The sequence below is a fragment of the Salvia hispanica genome, chromosome 3 (genome assembly GCF_029641045.1).
Source record: "Salvia hispanica isolate PSC_SH4W2 chromosome 3, Shi_PSC_v1, whole genome shotgun sequence".
NCBI lineage: Eukaryota > Viridiplantae > Streptophyta > Magnoliopsida > Lamiales > Lamiaceae > Salvia > Salvia hispanica.
Genome location: NC_142694.1, coordinates 41,086,912 through 41,106,978, shown reverse-complemented (window position 1 = coordinate 41,106,978; position 20,067 = coordinate 41,086,912). Strand labels below are relative to the sequence as shown.

Here is a 20,067-nt window from a genome sequence, read left to right as displayed (position 1 = left end):
CGATTGGGAGAGTCTAATATTCTTAGGAACGAGCAACTCAAGCCGCTTCGAGATGATCTTCATGATCACTTTGTAGACCACGTTACAGCAGGCAATCGGTCTGAAGTCACTGACCCTTAGGTTTGTGGCTGTTTTCGGGATGAGAGAAGCTATCTTTGATCAAGTACGAAAGTACGAGATTGCGGAGGTGCGTGTGGCGTTCATGAATGCCCACTCAGTCTCGTCCGCGGACACATGGTCTGCGGACGTCGATGTGGTCGTTGTGGGGAAGGCTACTAAAAGTACGCATGGCGCTTGAGTGCTTTAAATGCTATTTTAGTATCCATGTTTCTTGTTTAGGGAGATCGTCATACTGCTTGTTATATCGAATTATTATTAGAATTATAATTCAATTTCAAATTCTTTATTCGGTAGAATGAAATAATTGATGTGAAATTGAATTTGAAAATTTATGTGCACACACATATCCACACTTGAAGTTGTAATTCAATTTTAATTCTACATCCTCAGTCCCGTCAGTAAAGATCAAATAAAATATCACTAATACATCTCCTACTACACTAATAACAAAGAGACAAGCGGAATTTTTTTTAACAATAAAAAAGAAACTTAAATTCCAACTCTTCAGAATACATCTCCTGCTACATTAACAGAAAAGAGATAAAATTCCAACTTTCCCAAATTGGATTCTTGTTTAAATTAAAATACAGGAGAGAATAAAATGAATATGATAAAAATTTAACGTCAAACTTATAATATAGTGGTGTGCCTCATATATGAATATACTATTACTAGGGGTGTCGAAACGGGTATCCGCGGGTACCCAAACCCGATTTTGCGGGTACTCGTACCTGAAAACTTCAATATTATACTACCCAATCCCGCCCCGTATAGTTAAACGGGTATCCCAAACCCGCAGGCATAATTTGAATTGTGTATTATATTTATTCAGTGGGATTATATAGTGTAAATATCCAAATGGGTGAGGGGCCCAGGGGCCCCCTGGCCCCACCGTGCCTCCGCCCCTTTGTGACACTATATATAAATAGACCAATTATTAACAATACATCTACTCGTTTAGCAAAATGAACGTGCTAGAAGATCTTATATGGGAACAGGTTATAGACTACTATGAAAAACTGAGAGAATCAAATGAACGTGCTAAAAGATCTTATGAATTTCACAGCAAGCACAAGGAAGAAAACAGTCTCGATCCCGACGATGGGAATTCGAGTCTATGCAGTACCTGCAAACTACCGATCTTCTTGACTCCGTTTGTAGCAACAGAGTCGAGAAGTGGTTATCTGCACGACCAGTGCAGTAATCTGCCTATGGATTTAGATGGCAGCGATTTGCACCCTTCCTTGGAACCCCTCCAGAAGCAGCCTAATCTCCACGAAAGCAGCTGCTCCAAGTGCAAGGCCGTTGGCGGGGATGTGGTGTATCGTTGTCGAGGCGCAGAGTGCGATTTCCAGCTGGACGTGACGTGCGCTTTGCCGGTCAAGATCCGCAGCCACGACCACAGGCTGACAGTCATCCGCTGCTCCGCGGACTTTTCATGTGGTGCGTGTAGGACGAAGCATCAGCCGAGTCTGTCGTGGGCCCGGCCGATGCCTTTGGTCTACGTATGCACTGCATGTGATTTCTGGCTGCATCCGCACTGCGCTGCGTTGTGTTACAGACGTGCTCCGTAACAAGTCCGGGAAGCTAACTTCTCGTTGGATAAAAGTCAAAACCGGCGCCCAGATAAGGGTCGGCGGTGCTAAACAATGAAACGATAAAGTCCGGCGCCCTCGCAAGGGTCGGCGGTGAGACAAATAGAGTGGCGTATAGCACACTAAACAAAATGATATTGTATTTCAATAACTGATTGATTGAATGAATAAAATGATAACAACCTATCCCTATTTATAATAATAGAACTACTACCCTAACTTAATGAACAAGAAATAAATATATGAAAAGATATTCAAATCCCTAATATACCTAAACTAAAGGAAGGTTCATAACAACTCCCCCACGGTTAAAATCCACCTTGTCCTCAAGGTGGAAACTTCGAAACAAAGAGAGATGAAAGCTCTCCTCCTGGATCAAATATGCACGGTCGATGTTGGTCATAGATAAGACTTTGTATCCGAAAACTGAACCATGATTCAATTTTGGCTGTGAACAAAATATGAGATCTTGAGCACTTGGAGTGAACATTTGTTGCTCTAATATGACCATTTGATTGACTGTGAACTAGAATCATAATGAAATCCCCATGGCAAGAAACATACTTGTCAAGTAAAGTCTCCAAATCAACTTTTATCTCCACTTTCGGATGTGTTGGAATGAAAAGATCACCAATCTTGTCATCATATGCCTTGACGAGCACTTGCAATAACTCATTTTCATTCGTGGCAATCTCTTCACTCTTGACGTTCTCTTCAACGGACTCGTTGTTTGGAATATCAAGAGTAGCGCCATCATTGGAAACACCGGTAATGTCATTGGGATGATCTTCAAATGGGTAAGCAATGCAGCTTGCTCCAACCTATAGATACGTAATTTCTCATTGTAATCGTTGATGGCGGCTTGTTGGACAGGCGAGAGCGATCGAACCTTGAGGGCGGGATTATTGGGGAGACCACGCTGCTGGGACGATTGAATAAACTTCTTGGGCTGTTGAGGCGGGTGCAGCGAACAGTCAGAGACCGGCAGCGGGCGTGGGGGCTGATATTCCGGCAACGGAAGTGGATGATAACCATCATCGAAATTCCGTGGCTGCCCATATGAATCTGGGTCTGCATACGGTGGACATGGGGGCTGGTAGTCAAGCAGCATTATGATTTCGGCATTGGGATTTCGCTGCTACTACTGCTTGTAGGCGTGCAGACACCGCTGTGTGGGACCGGCCGGTTGGGGGCGAGCGTTGGCGTGGCGGTGGCGGCCAGCCGGGAGGCTGTTCGTGCCAGGAGGAGTGATCGTGTTGCCATGTGCGAAGCGGTGTGTACTGTTCCTGCTGCCATTGCTGATAAACAACGTTTCGACACCGGCGATTGATTTCTTCCCAACGTAATTCCAACTTGTCGAATCGGGCCATGATGCAATCGAAACCCTGGGTTAGGGAATCGAACGGTTGCTGTTCTGTCACATGTAACGGCTCCAGCGAGGCGTCATCACGAGGCGGAAGTCGCCGCTGACTGATGTGTTCCTTCCGTCCGATGTCGGGGTTGCATCGCGAGGGACCAATACACACTTCCGGGGTTGGTGGAATTCCCCACGCTGATTTTCTTTGATTCCTTGACATTAGTGGTGGATGAAATAAGAAGGATTGATCGGTGGTTTTTTTATGAAAAAGGTGTCTCTTTTTTTTTGTATTTTTTTGTATTTTGTAGGTTTTCGGTGGAAGAAGATGGAGGGTGAGCACGAAATGAAAGCACCATTTGTTACAGACGTGCTCCGTAACAAGTCCGGGAAGCTAACTTCTCGTTGGATAAAAGTCAAAATCGGCGCCCTGATAAGGGTCAGCGGTGCTAAACAATGAAACGATAAAGTCCGGCGCCCTCGCGCCCTCGCAAGGGTCGAATAAATTGATAATAACCTATCCCTATTTATAATAATAGAACTACTACCCTAACTTAATGAACAAGAAATAAATATATGAAAAGATATTCAAATCCCTAATATACCTAAACTAAAGGAAGGTTCGTAACACGTTGCCAAATGCAATCCAACACAAGCGCCGCCACCACCCACTTCTTCTTGAATATAGGTCCAGCTTTACGTGGAGCAGGTGCGCGATTTGCAATCATAGTCGATGGCAAGAGCCATTGCTGCTGCTACCGACGCAGGGTGATGATGTTTAACCTGGTTGCGGACGGGTTGTTTAAAATAGAATGACAGGAATGGGGACTCCGGCTGATGCGGAACCCTACTCCGCATTTTTTCAAACGTCATATTGTAGTCGGCCAGCGAACAAGTCTGGCATAATTTGGCGATTAGGCCTAGATAGTCCTTGAAACAGGTCGGATCAAAACGACGTCTCACGTCCTCCAAAAATTCGGGCCACCGTGCTACCGGGTTGCTTGCCCGATAGTTAAAAATCCACTCTGCTACTTGCGAATCAAAGAGCATGACCACATAATGCAAACGATGTTCCTCAGGCATCATCAAGTGGTCGAAGTAATATTGAACTCGTGAAAGCCAATTTGCCACATCTGTCTCATCAAAACGTGGAGGTTTCATCTTGAAATCGCGGGTACGATCCCTGCCGTGCGATGCGTTGAGTTGTCGGGCAGCTGGGTTGTCCCAAGACGAGGCCGGCTGGGGGTTGGGTTGATCAAACCCAAACTGGGAGCCTGGTATGTCCCACGTTGTAGGTGCGGGACGAGGAGGCCCTAACCCCGATATCGAGACACGCAGGTCCCCTGCCGTGCTTACTGCCTGTGGCTGTGTGATTGTTGTGGGGCGATACGGTCGATACCCTGCACTTTCTGGGACGAGATCTGGAAAACGCTGTGGTGGGTATGTTGATGGTGGTGGTCGTAGCCCGGCGGAAATCATGTTGGGAAGGCTACCGAGTGTCGTCTGGCGCTTGAGTGCTTCAAATGCTATTTTAGCATTCATGTTTCTTGTTTAGATCTCAACTTTTTAACCAGTCTAAGTAAGGATGTCAGTTCAACCCCAACCAATTGGGTAGACCTAATTAATATGCTAAAAGTTAGAAGGTTAGGACTTTGGGATGAAACATTACAACCCGATTAGAGATCGGGCTAGCCCGTTCGGGCGGGTAAGTTAAGCAGGTCAAGTTGGCGGGCTGGGCTGCACAAAAATAATACTTGTCCCCTCTATTCCGTCATAAGTGATTAGCTTTCCATTTTAGGTTGTCCCACTGTAAGTGATTGATTTCCTTTTGTGAGAAAAGCAACACTCTTTCCACTTAAATCAATAAATACATTTTCTTAACCGTGCCCAAAAGAAAATCTTCATTTGTAGTGGGACGGATTGAGTACTATTTTTTATTGATTTTTCATATTTTATATGCCGTGCCCTTTCATTCGATCTATTCCTCTACATTTTTTTTTTCTTTTTTCTCTATGACAAAAATATATGCCCATGTGTAAAGATGAACGACAGTTTATAATTGTTCCAACTAAAAAGAAAATAAATAAATACGAATTTTCTATATAAAAAAAAATGCTTAAAAATTAGTTATATTTCTTTCTTTTTTAGATCGTTTCATAAGAATATGTATTTTCTAGTTTTATAAACTTTTTTTCTCTCTAATGAGATGGGATCCATTTTACTAAGAATACTTTAATTATTTTTTTATTACTTCTTTCTTATTTTACTAATTTTGCATTAAAATCTGTGTCGAAATCAAAGTGAATATTCTTGTGAAACAAGAAAGAGTAGTGACTACTGAAATTGGTGGGGGTCTATAGACCCTCTGGCACAAACATGGCTTCGCCAATAAATACGAAAAAAAAATTAATTTTATAGGAGACGGAGAGTATTAACCCAATCTAACATAGTTGTGTCAAATAAGGTAAAATATGTCTCACAGATATGTCGTGTTTGAATAATAATCAGTCGTTAAAATTTGATATCAGTTTTAAAGTCGGTAAATAGTTAGAGTGAAGAGAAAGTAAAGTAAGAGAAAGAAAGTAATATAGAATAGAGTCGTATATACATTATTATTTTAATTACTATCATTTTTGCAAAACAACATCCGATTGAATTGGAACACGTGTAGTGGGATGGAGGGAGTATTTCATTTTTTCAGATGTTATTATTTTTAAAATTACTTTATTTTACATATAATCTTATCATTCGCGTATTGTTTTCATTTAAAAATATATCTAATCCAACGAATAATATTTAGTTATCTTTCTCTTTTGGAGTATTTCTTAAGTTTTCTACATATTTCTCTTTTGAACCACGACAAGATAAATTACCTTTTTCGTTTTGGAGAGGGTGATAAACTACCAAGAAATGTTGTGATAAAAGTTTAGTAGAAATTAATAAGTAACTACAAGTCTACGATATTTCATCGTCTAATTTTGTCCTGTGTGACATCTTATTTTCTTTGTTTGCGAGTTTCCTAATCAATTTCATTATAATAATTTTTCTTACTTTATCAATTTAAAAAAAAAGGAAAGAAAGAAACAAAGTTGTCAAACTATTCATATCACAATCTTACCTAGCTACTTTAGATTATATTTATGTACATAAAAATTATTTCTAAGTTGACGGTTCTAATTTGTTGCAACTGTCACTAAGCGCTGGACGATCGGCTAGCCGAACCATTGGAGGCGGCTAGCCGGAAATCAGCGAGCCGATCGGCGTGGGCTGGTCGATCCTTCGGTGCTGGCCGATGCGCTGGCCGCCATTGTGGCAGCCCGATCGGCTAGCGACCGGCCAGCGCCCGAATTTAATTTTTTTTTTTTAAAAAAACTATATAAACGCAATTTTCGTTTCATTTTCATTTACACCACTTGTTTTAACGAGTTTTCTCTCTCTCTAACTTTTTGTACAAGAGCATCATCGAGCGATAGATCACAACAACGAGTCCAGTCCAGTGACGAGTGGATCTCAGACTCCCACGGTACCTGTGGGATCTAGATGGGGCGGGCAGATGGGCCCAGGGTTCAACGTCCCTTGGGGGCAGTTGATGGGGATGATGGCCGGTGCGCCGGGGGGAACCAGGGGGATATGTCGTGGGGGATGCCGGGCGGGGGGCAGGGGAGCGGCGGGTGGGAAGGTATGCCCCAGTTGCAGCAGCAGATGATGGGGATGATGTGGCAGGGAGGGATGCAGGGGGGATGCAGCACGGGGGGATGCAGGGGTCACCGGGGGGGGACACGGTCTATCGTCCCTCTATGGATTTTTTGACGACTTCGTCCCACACGTCGATCCCAGTGGAGACGCAGTTCACTGGCGATGTTTTGTCATTGCACGACATGGGGATCGATCTCGGCGTTCCGAACAGTTCCGTTCCAGCGAGGCGGGCCGCGGCGAAGAAGAAGAAGACGAGGGGGAAGGCCAAGGCGGTCGGTGAGTCGTCGCAGCCCGTTGTTGACGACACCCCCGGCCGGAGGAAGTGGACGGAGGAGGAGTACGCTGGGGTGGCCAGGGAGTGGTTGGAGGTGTGCGACGATCCGCTGGTTGCGAACAACCAGCGGGTCGTCAACATGTGGGCGAAGATCAGAGCTGTCTATAGGAGGCACTGCCCGCACGGGAAGGACTTCAGCGGGGAGGAGGTCCGAAAGGGGTGGGAGCGCATCAGGGCCGCGGTCGACCGTTTTTCGTCGTTGTATGCCAACGCCCTCCGTCAGCTCACTAGTGGGCAGAATGTGGAGGACGCCCGGAAGATAGCCGAGAGTCAGTTCCCCTTGGCGGGGACGTACAAGGAGTTCCACTTCTGGGAGTGTTTTTTGTTGCTGAAGGACTCCGAGAAGTTCCGTGCGGGGTGGCCGAAGAAGCAGAGACTGAACTATACCGGCGACTACAGCGGCAGCAGCGGCGGATCCCACGACCTCCCCCGGATGCTGAGGAGTTTACATCCCCTCCTTCATTTGCTGGTTGCCCCCGCCCGGTTGGACAGAAGCGGGCGCAACGGGCTGCTAGGGGCGGATCCCCCCTATCGCCCCGCGAGGTCCAGTCCTCCGCCCTCCCACCCGCCGCCCCACTCGAGTACACTCTCCATTCGCGTAACCAAACGCGGGCTCAGATGTACAAGGTCTTCCAAGATTGGAGGACCGCCACTGACCCCATGGAGAAGATGTTTCTTCACTCGATGCTCGAGAGCATGCGGGTTGATTTGGATGTCGCGAGGGCACGGCTAGGGGGTTCCGACGTGGGCTCAGATACCACGGGTGGCGGCAGCGGTAGCGGCGGCGGCGACGGCGACGGCGAGGACAGCGGCGACGGCGAGGAGGAGTAGAGAGTGGCGGGGCTCGTGTGTGGAAGCCCTTTTTTTAAAAAAAAATCATGTACTTTTTTTTAAAATCTTTGTACTTTTTTTGAATGGAATGGATTAATTTTCCCGTATATGTGTCGTAAATTTAATTCCGTAATTTAATCGTAATTTTAATTCCGTAAATGTAGTATATTTTGAATTATTTTTATTGCGACTGGCCTATGGCTAGCCTATGGCTGGCCTAAATCTGATGTGGCAGGTAGATTTTTTAGTACTACTGACGTGACAGGGAGAGAATAGCTAGCCTATTGCTGACTTATGTAGCATTGGAGATGCTCTTAGAGTATTGGCTGAACTGGAAGACACCACTAATTTCATGTAACATATATACTTTTCTATGTTGCAAATAACTTTCTAGAAAATTGGAGTACTATTTTGTGTACTCATCCTAATAATTCATTAAACAAAAGAATAAGGAAGATAATTTCTGTTTCTAAATTAATCTTGCCAAAAAAATGGAATGTATCAATTACCTTGAAACGTCCAAAAATAGATACAAATAAATCACTTAAAAAGCAATGGATACAATATTAAAAGGGGTCAAGAGTATCTCTTTAATTACAATATAACAGAAAGGAAAGTATAAATTTTGCATCGGTATAATCGCTTTATAGTGCAAGGGCGTGTTGAGAGAGCGTAATGCAATTCTCTCGGTGCAACATCCCTACGGGTGAGAATGAAATTCCAAAAGTACGATTCATGTAAGGAATAAATTCTATGGTATATTCTTGAACAAAAAGAATCATATCATTCTTATCTTATAAATGCAGCAAGGTTATGCATAAAGTAAAAAGATAAATGATTCTTTTCTTGTTTAGAGTTTGATTCTTTTCATGACACTATACTATAAATATACCATTTTTTAATGAATTTATACTTCCGTGCATGTAACAAAATGCCCTTGTTCATTAGACCCACTTACTGAAAAATCATATAGATTTCACACTAAGCACAAGGAAGAAAATAATATCTATCCCGGTGCCGTGGATTCGAGGCTATGTTATGCTTGCAATCGGCCGGGCAATGTATCCAGTGTTCGATTTCTGGCTGCATTCGCACTGTGTTGCATTGCCAAATTCTTACTTTTATTTCATTATAAACTGTATCGAATATTCCAGATTGTATCAAAAATTATATTGTGAAATGTCAGGCTACACAACAATTCCTAGGCCTGCTTAATCGGTTCTCCGGTTCTCGGGTACCCGGAACCGGAACCGGAACCGAAACCGAAACCGACCGGGTAATTGAGGAACCGGGAACCGGAGAACCGGTACCGGTTCTAGTATTTTTCAAACTTTTCGGTTCCGGTTCTACCCGGAACCGGATAATATATTAATTTCAGATTTTTAATTTTAGTTTTAATAAAATTTAATATTTTTACTTAAATAAAAGTAATCCTATTCCTAACTTCCTAGTCAGCAACTATGGAGTACATATTTTTCATTTGATATCTCCTCATTTTGTGTATTCAATTGAGTTAGAAATATATCAAAAGAATGTGCTTCAAATATAAATTCGTTTGATATGCTTTCAATTACTAACATATTGTATAGTTTATCTAATTTTTTTCGATTAACCTATATAGTGTATATTTTGATGCACATCTGTATCGTTTAGAAATATATGACAAAATCAAATACTACTACTTTGAAATTATATTAAATTATAAGCCTTATATACACATAGACTATATATATATATATATATACTCTGGGTGAAAATAGGCTAGCATATAGGAAATTAAAAATAACAACACTACTAGTTTTGTGAATATCTCAATCATTGAAGTAATCAATTTCATGACTCATTTTTCCTACTTAATGTTTTATTTGTTGGAAGGTATTTTGCTGAGTGAATACAAATAATAATGTAATAAAGATATTAAAGAATTGAAATTTCATAATCTGTGGACTAGGTTTATTTTGTATACCACTTTTGAGACGTAGTTGGGCATAAATCACATGATTAGTGGTCAAAAACTATATTTTTACTCCATGTTAAAAGTTACTAATGTATTATTTTAGATTTTCAATATTTTGATTTGTATTTTTGTGTGTTTATTTAAACTTTTTGGCATTAATTGTTATATTTCTAAATATTGAATTATTTAAATAAATCAAAATTAAAACTATAAATCGATTCCGGTTCGGAACCGGAACCGACCGGTTCTTACCCGATCGGTTCTGAACCGGATCCGACCGGGTCCGGTTCCGGTTCCGGTTGCAAGATTCATGAAAATTTGTAACCGGGTACCCGGTTAACTGGACCGGGTAGAACCGGAACCGGCCGAATAAGCAGGCCTAACAATTCCTATGCTCATTTCATTTATGTTCGTGATTGTCCATGTTTATTCCTTTTTTGATATATCTTGTTCGGCATATAATTCCAAACTTGTGATTATGAGGAAGTAATTATTTTAGACTATATTCTTTCACATAAAGAAGCATATCATTCTTATCTTATAAATGTGGCTTAGGTTATGCTTAAAGTAAAAAAAATAAAGGATTATTTTGTTTGTTTAGAGTTTCATTCTTTCCATGGGTTGACACTGTATAAATAGACCAATCATTAATGTGTTGATACATCCACTCGTGTAGCAAAATGATGAGTAAACGGAGATACTATCTTGAAATGAGAGAATCAAAAGAACGTGCTAGAAGATCTTATAAATTTCACGGCAAGCACAAGGAAGAAAACAATCTCGATCCCGACGTGGGGAATTCGAGGCTATGCAGCGCCTGCAATCTGCTGATCTTCTCAACTCCGTTCGTAGCAACAGAATCTGCAATCTGCCCATCGATTTAGATGGCAGCAATTTGCACCCGTCCTCGAGAAGCGGCCCAATCTCCACGAAAGCAAATGCTCCAAGTGCAAGGCCGTTTGCAGGGATGTGTTGTACCGTTGTCGCGCTGCTGACGTGCGCTTGGAGCCACGACCATAGGCTGACGGTCATCCGCTGCTCCAAAGGCTTTTCCTGTAGTGCGTGTTGGACAGAGCACCGGCCGGGTCTGTCGTGGGCCCGGGCGATGCCTTTCTGGGCGTTGCCAAATGCAATCCAGCACAAGGACCACCACCACCCACTTCTTCTCAATTACAGGTCCAGATCGACGTTGAGCAGGTGCGCCATTTGTAGAGACGGTGGCTCATATTGGGGGTTTTATTCGTGCCCTGTGTGTGATTACTATATCCATATCATGTGCGCCGTCTCAGATGACCAGAATTTCGAAGCAATTACTTGATTATTTTATCGTATACTCCCTCCGCCCACGAAAAATAGGGCACATTCAGAAAAAGGAAAGCTAGCGTCCCGTAAGCAGACTTATCGGCCTAGATATCCGAGATAAGCCTTCCCATGGCATCTCAGTAACCACATGTTGCAATCGTCTCACCAACGGATTCACCTACTCTCTCCGCAAGTACAACAGGGACATCGTGTGCGGCTTGATGCCTGACTCAATCACGCACCCTGCCCACGCCAAGACGCACGTGCTCCGCTCCTCGTACGTAGACCAAGTACGAGAGGAGCTCGCGGTGTGCCGCTGCTGCATATCCTACAACTGCACAACATGCCGCAATTTCAGCCTACACGCCAGTTGTGCGCGGCTTCCGGCCACCGTCCGCCACGTGTACACGTGCAGGCGCAGATGGAGACCTTCTGCGATGCGTGTGAGGAGAGCCTTGACAGCACGCAGTGGTACTACGGCTGCGCGGATTGCGAGCACGCGTTCCACGTGGACTGCGTGCCCTGCTTAGATCACCTATCTTTGATCAATTACGAGATTGCGGTGGCGTGTGTGGCGTATCATAAATGCCTGCTCACTCTCGTCCGCGGACACATGGTCCTCGGCCGTAGGTGTGGCCGTTGTGGGGAAGGCTACCGAGGGCACAGCCTGGCGCTTGAGTAAAAATTCCATAATCCTTCCATACCAAGTTGGCATAGTGACTTGGTATACCTCACCAATAATTTCATGACAAATGGAAATAAAAAAATCCACATGCCACATCAATTAAACACAAATTCAATAAAACTAATTGCACAAAATAGATATCCATTAATTATGGAAGATGGCATTATATTACTATTATTAAATATAGCTTACATTCATATAATAGGCGTTCAATATACTACTATAGTATGTATGTATATTGATCTCTTAATATAATAAGAGTAATATTTTACGTATAAAAAAGTTATCATATAACTATACTTTTCACGTGAAGAAAATAAAATTATTCCTTGATAGTGTACTAATTTAAGATTTTATTGGTGAGACTTTTTTCTTATTTTATATTTCTATATACAAAATGTTTATAAAAAATATTATGACTATAGCTTATAATTTCTTATCATACTCTTAAGTATATCTTGATTTTTACATGATGATAACTTGCAATATATTTCTTAACTTTTATTAACACTTTTACATGTTAATAAGAAAATATTAAAATATAATTGATTACTGAGTATTCTAACAAAATCTTAAATGGTCATAATTTATAATCATAATTTTTATTTGTATAAAACTTTTGTATATATATAAATATAAAATAAGAATAAATGGTCTCACTAATAAAATCTTAAATACTACTCCCTCCGTTCCAAGATAAGTGACCTACTTCTTTTGAGCACGGGATTTAAGGAATGATATTTAAATAAGTTAATGTGGAGAGAGTAAAGTATGAGAGAGGGAAAAGTAGAGGAGAGAAGAGAGAATAAAGTAGGTGGAGAATAAAGTAAGAGATATGACTTTTTGCTGAAAATGGAAATAAGTCACTTATAGTGAGACACCCCAAAAAGGAATACTAGTCGTTTATCTTGGGACGGAGGGAGTATCAAAGAGTTGTAATATAGTAACTTTTTTACATGAAAAATAATGTAATATGATTACTTTTTTTTATGTGAAATATTATTACATTAAGAAGTATATAAACATATTCCATATTTAACAGTAGTATACATATATATTGTAGGAGCAGTATATTGCAAGTCTAGTATAATGCCACTTTCCATAATTAATGGGTGTCTATTATGTGCAATTAGTTTCATTGAATTTGTGTTTAATTGATGTGACATGTGGGTATTTTTAATTTCCATTTGTCAAGAAATTATTGGTGAAGTACACCAAGTCACTATGCCAACTTGGTATGGAAGGAGCATGAAATTTTTACTCCTATTGTTTAGAGTGATCATCTCAATTTTTCAGCCAGCCTAAAAGTAGGGATGTCAATTCAACCCGCACCCGATGGGTTGAACCAATTATGTTTATATTCATTTCTATAATTAAGGCGTTTCTTTTTTGTAGGAGTTTAAGAATAGTATGTTAAGTGAACGGTGAATAAAGTAAGAGAGATAAACCTTTAAATCTATAGTAAGAGGTCAAAACTTGTTTCCATGTACAACTTGTTTTTTACATTAAAAAAACTCTCTATTTTCATTTGTTTCATATCCAAACTTAAATTACAAAATATGTTAGAAAGTTTGTGAACTCTATTGAAATTTGAAAGTGAGACACCTCTTCCATTTGAGCTAGAGTGACACAACTTGGCTTCGCCAATAAGTAAATAAATAAGACTAATTTTTTAGGAGATGGAGTGTATTAACCCAATCTAACATAGTTGTTCTAAATAGGGTAAAATATGTCTCATAAATTTGTCGGGTTTGAATAATGATCTATCGTTGAAACTGGCAGCAATTTTAAAGTTTGTAAATTTTATGAAAATACTAGATTTAGTCTGAATATTATGAAAACCAATATCTTATGATTAAAATGGTTAGAAATTTGAACTAATTGGGCTCTCCATTTAACGGGCTCGTTTCAGTAAGTATATCTGAGCTTTATTGGCCCAATTTCTGGATACTAAACTACTCCTTTACTCAAACCACATATGTATATCATTTTTGTCAGATGTTATTATTTAAAATTACTTTATTTTATATATAATCATATTCGCGTATTGTTTTCATTTAAAATACTATCTAATCTAACGGATAATATTTAGTCTCTTTCTCTTTTTTCGTGATATAATCATATAGTATTTCATACTCTTATATATAATACTACTACATTCTACATATATTTCCAAAAAGTTTAGAACCAATAACAATAATTTCCCTTTCGAATCACGACAAGATAGATAACATTTTTCGTTTTGGAGAGGGTGAGAAACTACCAAGATATGTTGTGATAAAAGTTTCGAAGAAATTAATAGGTAACTACAAGTCCACAAAATTTCATCGTCTAATTTTGTCCTGTGTGACATCTTATTTTCTTTGTTTGCGAGTTTCCTAATCAATTTCATTATAATAATTTTCCTTACTTTATCAAATTAAAAATAAAAAAGAAAGAAACAAAGTTGTCACAATATTCATATCACAATCTTACCTACTTTAGATGGTTAAAAGAACTTTTCTTTTATATTTATGTACATAAATATTATTTATAAGTTGACGATTCTAATTTGTTGCAACTGTCACCAATTAGCCCAATTAGAGTGTTGGCTGATCTAAGGAAGACACCACTAATTTCATGTAATAGTATATACTTTTCTACGAATTTAAAATTTAGTTGCGAATAACTTTCTAGAAAAGATTCAGAGGAATTTTTATTTTTATTTGCTTTGTGTTTTTTTACATAAAGTGAAGTAGTAACAGCTTGTTTCTCAAAGTTGTCCTCAAAATAAAATACCATAATTAAAAAAAAAAAAAAAAGAAAAAAGAGCTCTAAATTATTCTACTACTACTAGTATATTTAAATATAGAGGGAGTCAAAAATATTTTCTGATCTAGGTTTGCTAATACTAAGTTAGCGACAGAAATTTTTGCCACTAATCCGCAATAAATATCATTGGTTGGAAAAAGTTTGTTGCTAAATTTTTAGTGTTAAAAAATTTCAATTATCTTATTCCAACAATAAGTTAGATGATTTTTTCAACTTTATCCATGGAATTTTTCGCAGCTAATTTTCTTAATTTGTGGTTTTTTTTTCTTATATTTTACCTTTTGAAAAGCAGTAATTAATAATACTACTAATTCTCAATTTATCCACATAGTCATAGTAACTCAAATACTCAAACTTATTGATTAAAAGGAAATTATCTTACTGACTAAGCTATACTTAATCATAAATCTTAGTAGCCCATTTTTGAAAAACATGTAAGATTAGAGATACAAACACAAACTTATAAAAGTTTCATTATTTTACATAACCAACACTCCATGTGACATTGATATTTTCACTAAGACAAGTTTTGGTATGAAAAATCTATGCAACCACTTATAACTAGTACAACAAGTCATCATGTCTACATCTCTAGACCTACCAATAATAGTACTACATGTTTTATTTATTTTTTGTAACAATATTTAAAAATCATAAATGGCGTGTGAGTAATATATTGCGTGCTTTTATTTGATAATTCATGGTTAGACTTAACAACACATCCCTGATACACAATGCACTTAAATACTACATTGACCAAATTATAGAATATACTCCCACTTAGAGAAAAAAAATGTCAAAAATTGCTTGATTCGATTTTCTAATTACAATTTGTGTGTTGTCAACTTAGATATTATTCCATACATTTTTGTAATACAGGTGGCTTGCATGTTACAACTATATATGTATTGAAAAATACTAAAAGTTAGAGGATCTAGTAAGTGATTATTCGATCAAAGATTGCTTATTCAAATAAGGATTAATTCTTACTTTCCTTTATAATTGTGCCATGATAAAATATTCTTTTCTTTTGTGCAGTAAGATTCTGGAGAATAAAATAGGCACCTGATCAAAGTTGGATGCTCAACCTAAATTTTAGCTTTTAAATATGTCAAAAATTTCATATTACTATAAGTTATGCAAATATGACAATTAATTCAATATTTTATTATAAATATATAAATTCAAATACAGAACACTAAACGTGCGTCAAACGAGAGTGGTGTTTATATATGGAGCTCACATAAGGTAATGCAGCTTACCATTCCTCATTCCTCAGTATAAGCATATTTTTCTCATTAATATTGTTTTTAGAATAACATAATTCTCTTAATATAATTAGTACTTTAATTTGATATTGTTTTCCATGAGTCAAACTATAAAATAAGATTGAACTAATAACTTGTTACACGTTTAGTTAATATGCATATATAACAATAGAAGTGTAGCATATGTATATGTCTCCACTTTCTTGAAAACGAAGCAATGAAGTGATGAACAATCAATGTTTAATGTTTCAACATATGTGAACCAAAGGAAAAAGTCTTATTTCCTCATTCCAAACGTTGCTACACAAAAAAGAGTCAATATCACTATTTATGAGGAGAAGCCATCATTAAGATAGAAAAAACGTTTTCTCTAGCTCAAGAAAGAGAGGTATTTAATTTTATTCCATTCAATTATTTAACTTCTGCTCAATAAGTAAGGAATTTTGATGGTGAATAGTTTTGTGGGTATTACCCAAATTTCAAGAAATGGTTGTATAGTAAAGCTGACTTTGGAATAATTTACGCCAGAAAGTAATGTTAAATCAAAAGTGGAAATAATGTTGGTCTCGTGGAAGTAATTATTGTGTTTTGAAGCCTAAAAACTTTTACTTTAATAATCCATCCTTTTTGTAGTTGACATACTCAACTTGTTTGATGATCCATGTATTATTATATTCTTTTTAATTTTAATTTATCATATAATTACTTAATTGGCAAGGTATTAGATGAAATGTCTTTTATGGAGTATTTAAATATTACACGTCTTTATTAAGTTTATAACTTGTCATACATTTTTAATAAATAAATACTACTACTTCAGTAAAAGAATGGCTGGATGAGAATCTTTTATTGTAATTTGTCAAAAGTAAAATTTGAACAAATGAATTCATATATGTTCATACATCATACAAAAACAATCATGGGCAATATAATCCACATCTTATAATATGTGATTTTTATAACTTAAGCGTGTCTCACATACCCTTTTTTAATTCTATGTGATATTTCAATAAAGTAAATGGTTCTTAGTAATTAAGAAGGTTGTGAAAAAGACAATAATAAGTAATAGTATAATTAAAGATATACATAAATGAAATATCTATGGGAATGCATGACCATCATGCATCCAAAACCACACACATGTGTGAACATGAAGATTCCCTATATGGTGTGACAAAAGCAAACAAGTGGCATCAAATAATTCTATCACATTATATGTACTATATGGTTTGAGATTCAATAAACGTGTATTTCAATACACACACTCATTATCTATGTGTTTTGCCTAAATATAACCATCAAGAAATGTACATATGGCTAATATACAAGATGAGACGATAACTTGACATATACTACAGCACATAAATATGAAATATCCACAAAGTATGTCTTGAATTTTCTTTTTCGTTGAGTTTTTTATATTTAATACCTTCTTTAGTAAATTTTGTTTATGAATATAAATAATCACCCTCTAAGAGTAATTTCACAATTTATATTTTTTATTTATAATTTAATTTATCCTTAATTTGTAAGACCATTTATGAATCTAGTCGAGAACTGACACATACTACCTCCGTTAATTAAGATGTTTATTTTTTGCATGGAATTTAATAATAATAATAATAATAATAATAATAACTATAATTATATATACTTCCTTCGTCCCGTTATAAGTGAACCTCTTTTTTAGGCATGAAATTTAAGAATTGATATGTAAAGAGTTAAAGTAGAGAAAGCAAACTTTGAAAGAGGAAAGAGTAAATAATGAAAAGAAGAAAGTATTAAAATAAAGTAGATGATTTTTTACTTAAATAAAAATAATTCATTTATGATGAAACATTTCAAAAAGAAAAATGACTCACTTGTAACAGAATCAAAACAAATCATTCGAATTTATCTGAGTAAAAATTATAGAAAATTTAGTATTTCAAAGACTAAAAAGAAGTCTTATATGGAAAAAGAACCTAACTAGTGGACGACAAAGGAAAATATGAAATAAGTGAATTGTCTAATCAGATAATTACATCAAAAAATAGTGTGTAATTCACATTGATTCTTCGAGGCCGGCTACGATATAGAAATTTTCAACAAACATTTTGATTATTATGTAGATTTAATTTTTGTGAAACTATGTACATAGAATGTTGTATGTGGACCCCAACGTTGTATAATTCACAAAATAAGGTATCGTCGTTTCGTGATGTATAATAATTGATGTTGTTTAAGAGGGGAAATGGCAAAAGCAAAGAATTTAATTGTGGTTGTAATTATATATCTTTGTCAAAGTTTGTTACCATATTTTATTTGAATTTTCAGTTTATTTTGTGGGGTTGGCTAAAATCTCTTTAAATTATTAATTGGTAGGGGCAACGAGATAATTATTAGATGTACAAATAGAGGAATTTATCACTTGGGATAATAAAATAAATGGTTTACCTACCTATAAACGGTGCATTATTAATTTACCTGCCACCGAATTTCATATGATATTTTCAAGTTTTGTGGATCTTATTTTACTAAGTGAATATTGATGTTTTGAGTATATGATATCAGTGAACGTATTCATAAAATAGAACTTGTAAAATTAAATACAAGAACAAACTTTTTTTTCATAAGTTTTATTAGACGGTCAAAATGAAGTTTTTGTTTACACTGATGAGATTGAGATCATGCCAAGTGTCATGTGGAAAATGAAGAGGATAGTACCGAAGTTGGCACACCATGTCCCGATGAAGAAGAGGATCACAGAAACACTATACGAATCTCACTACTAAAAATTTAAAACACAAATTTTTCTGCTAAAACATGCCACAATTCTTTATACAAAACAACTTAAATGCGTTAACACATAAACAAATATAAACTCAAATCTACATACTTATACATAAACACAACACGCTATAACATCAAAGCTTCTATATTTGAGCATTTAAGTGCTTAGAAAATTTGTCGTGTATTCAAAGGCAAAAGTAAGTGATATAGGTGTTCTACTTAGCATGAAAAAGATAGAGTTGTACTAAATTTAATAAAGATTTATGACCCACACATATATTTTAATCTCATGAAACGTGAGTCTTACCTTATACTCCCGTCGTCCACAAAAATAGACAGATTTGACTATTATGGGTCATACATCAAAATTAGATTATTTCTAAAATTGAAAATTTTTAAACTAATAGTAAGTGTACATATCATTTAAATGTTAACCCTATAATCTACTAAGGCATTATCTCTATTTTCACTATATTTTTCCTTCATTTTTACTTTTACTAATTATTATGAATTAAAATTTAGGTTTATAGTAATTTTTTTCTATTTTTTTTTATAGATGGACAGAAGGAGTATAATTAGCTTGAGGAAATGGAGTATGAGTACTAATCCCTCCGTCACAAGATAAGCGACTCTCTTTTTTGGGGCGTCTTAAGATAGGAGCATCTCCAATGCAAATAGGTCAGTCATAGGCTAGCCACTCTCTCTCTCTGCCACGTCAGCAACACTAAAAATCCACCTGCCACATCAGATTTAGGTCAGCCATAGACCAGCCGCAATAAAAATAATTCAAAAAATACTACATTTACGGAATTAAATTACGGTTAAATTACGGAATTAAATTTACGACACATATACGGGAAAAATTCGTTAATTTTATTTAAATAAAAAAAGTACATGAACTAAAAATCAAAAAAATTACATAATAAAAAAAAAATCCAGACTTCCACACACGAGCCACCGCCCCACTCTACTCCTCACTAATTTATTAAAAAAATACATTAAAAAATGTTAGTATGCCTTGAATCCGTTATAGTTTGCCGCTAGCCGAATGGGGGCCACCACCCGACGCTATGACATGTTTCTGTTTTAGGTCTTAATTTTGTGTTGGGTCTAACCCGTCGTCTGTGTGCCTATTTAAAAATTACATAATTAAAAAAAAATCATAAAAAAAACATTAAAAAAATACATTATGTTTTTCAAAAATTAAAAATAAAAATAAAAAATAGCGCTGGCCGATTGCTGGTCGATCGGCACGCCACAATGGCGGCCAGCGCACCCGAATCGGCTAGCCCACGCCGCTTTTCTCGCCGATTCTCGGCTGGCCTGCTGCAATGGTTCGGCT

At 37.2% G+C, this 20,067-nt stretch overlaps 1 pseudogene; it reads left to right on the top strand.

Moving 5' to 3' along the window:
- Nucleotides 1–1,085: 1,085 nt before the first annotated feature.
- On the top strand, nucleotides 1,086–12,225 carry LOC148930797 (uncharacterized; annotated as a pseudogene).
- The last annotated feature ends 7,842 nt before the right edge of the window (nucleotides 12,226–20,067 follow it).